Here is a 3014-nt window from a genome sequence, read left to right as displayed (position 1 = left end):
GTCATTAGCACCTCTAGTAATATATTTACTGAGAAAAATGGTGACGTGTTCAATACTTATTTTACCTGCTGTATGTATACATATATGAAAGTGTTTGGATATGTAGTTATGGGTATGTTTATGTGTATATGTATAAATTTATATATGTATATGGGTATGGTTTTCAGCAAGGTTATAGTCATTATAATTACATACATAGATATGCATTTTTGTTGCTGTGGTTTTGCTATCTTTGCTTTTGTAGGAGTGGAGCCAAGAAGTCCGGTGTGCTGTCTTGTGTTTTCTCAACATGTACAGTATTTCACATATCTTCTTATCTCTCTTTCACTCTTTCTCATTACATTTCACTTTTTTGTTTCGCTTTCTTTTTCTCCTATTAAAAAAATAATAAATAATAAATAAATAAAAAAACAAACAAGCTATTTTTTTAATTCATTGAGATATCTACAACACGTAAGATATTAATTGTTCTTTACATTTCCACAATCCTGTTCTGAAAAGACTTGATTCACCTCTTTATTTTCCTGCTATCATCTGGTATCAATAATCAAAGGAAAGTTCTGATCAACAGATGATGAGATCCTCAGTCCTGGTTGTTGAAGCACACCTGTTTTCACACTCYTTTAATCAGCTGGGGCTGTCTGAAGACTAAATAGAGACAAAAGTTCAATTTTGTTGTGGAAAATCTGAACCGAGCAGAGTACTGTACGTCAAAAGTAAGTCTCTCTCCTTCTTTTTCTCTTCCACATGGACAGACACACAATAACTGCACATGCAGCCTCTCCAAGGCCCCAGATGAGATCCTCTCAGTCTCAGATGGCTGGTCCTTGTTTGCTCAGTGAACCCAGTGACTCCAGAGGAGGCTGAGCGCTTATTATCATATTATCAGACGAGTAATTAGAGCATTAGTTAGGGGGCACACACACTTCTCCGAGGAGGCTCGAGCATGTTTTGAGAAGGCATTCTTTTTCAGAAAGAGCATTTATTTACCTACAATGTGTTGTTCCAAGTTTCCCCCATGCTTTCCCCCCTCTCCAGAGGCCTCCCAGACTCAGTGCCAGTACAGCAGAGGGAATGAGGTGCAGTGGTGAGCAAAGAGGGAAAGCAAGAGAGAAGGCATAAAACATAGGCAGACTAAGCAAGTGTTTCATCAGGTTTCTGCWCGACACAATTCAGAACTAAAGCAAACAGTATCAACATTTTTTTTACAAAACTAATACAATAAAATTTGTAGTTTTTCATAAACTGTGGTAAAAGCATGCTGTGTTTGTCTGTCTATTGGCAAAATACATCTCATGGACAGATTTTATTGAAACATCCATGAATCTACTACTCAACCATAGTAGTCAACCAGTGGTGGGCACATTTCCCCTAAAGCACTAAAGCACTAATAGAAAACTAATTTCCTGATTAGTGCTTTAGGGCTTTGGCTAATTAAAAAATTTATTAGTGGATTAGCACTTGAAAAATTCATAGGCTAAATTTAAAAACACTAACTGAGGTCTATAAATGTTAATGATCAACGTTAATGTTAACATTAATAAAAGCTGTCACATTTTGTTCAAATGTGTGTCACTTATCGACAATACGTATATTGACAATACTGTATATGAACCCAAATACAGCTGTGGAATGTCAATGCTAAGTCTTAAGAGAGCAACATGGCAACATGTGACTCATGTTGTCTGTTGAGGAATGTTCATGGGTTGACTGGGTTATTTTAGTGCTTTAACAGTAGCTTTTGCCAAAATTTTCAGTGCCTTAGTGCTTCAGAATTATGGGACTTAAATATTTGAGTTAGTGCTTTAGGGCTAGTAGAACTAATTTTTAGATTAGTGCTGCCCACCACTGGAGTCAACCCGTTTCAAGATCAACCTTGGCAAACAAAGGATACAACTCAACAAATTTCATAGATATTGAACAACAACTGAGCGTGGTAGAGTTGTCGCCACCGCATTGTGAGTGCTAGAAAGATTTCTGTTCCAAATCTTGGCATGCAGTATGATGGCTGGTATGCATTCTTCCATTTAATCAGTGTGCATTGCCAATGCATAGTACACTATTGTGATTCGTTTCCCATCCAAGTCATCTCAACTTTGCCATTCTTCTCCTTCTGCATACTTTGTCCTAGAGCTGCCATTGTAATTTATATCTGTAAAGCTCCTGTGCCAAATGATGGCTATGCCTTTGGATGCCTGTAAATCTTATAGTTTGTGAAATATTAACGTTTAATAAATTATAATGGCAGTCAATGGAGCCTTGTATTGGTCCAATACTGCCCCATGCTGTACTCAACTTGGTACTGCACCATAGTTTAATATTTCAACTCAGTAGTTCAGTGTTTACAGTACTAATGTGATTGTATTTTGATGTTTTACTATAATATTGTCTTAATCCTGCTCTATTGTTGTAATATTATGCAGTTTAGTGTCAATAATTGTATTGGCAACGTGGCCTCTTTCTGCACACATACAAACCAACCCCTGCAACCATTTTCTACCACAGCTCTATTGGTCTAATGGTCTATGTCATGGACTTTCATGTGGGAGATCAGGATTCAAAACCCAGCTAATGCAACTTTAAAAAAAAATCTCTTCAAATTTCATATTGTCACACAATTACCTTACTTACAAACACCTGCTGACGTGACAGGCACGAGTGGTATAGAAAACACATTTGAACTTGGTCAAAATTCATTCTGCAAGTCCGATGCTGCAGGCAAAGCCATGCTACATGGCAATGCACACTTGTTTTTACATCGTTAAAAACCCATGCGTAGTTCTAGTTCAAAATTCATTCTGCAAGTCCAATGCTGCAGGCAAAGCCATGCTACATGGCAATGCACACTTGTTTTTACATCGTTAAAAACCCATGCGTAGTTCTAGTTTAATTTTAAAAAGTATATTAGTAAAAATATACACCAGTTTTTTAATTAACTCTGAAACAGGGCTGGCTCATGGCATTGGCGAGCAGTGGGCGTTCCTGGTCCTCGAGGGCCGCAATCCTGCATGTTC

The sequence above is a fragment of the Austrofundulus limnaeus genome, unplaced genomic scaffold, assembly GCF_001266775.1.
Source record: "Austrofundulus limnaeus strain Quisiro unplaced genomic scaffold, Austrofundulus_limnaeus-1.0 Scaffold12, whole genome shotgun sequence".
NCBI classification, from domain to species: domain Eukaryota; kingdom Metazoa; phylum Chordata; class Actinopteri; order Cyprinodontiformes; family Rivulidae; genus Austrofundulus; species Austrofundulus limnaeus.
Note: the sequence above shows the minus strand (reverse complement) of the source record.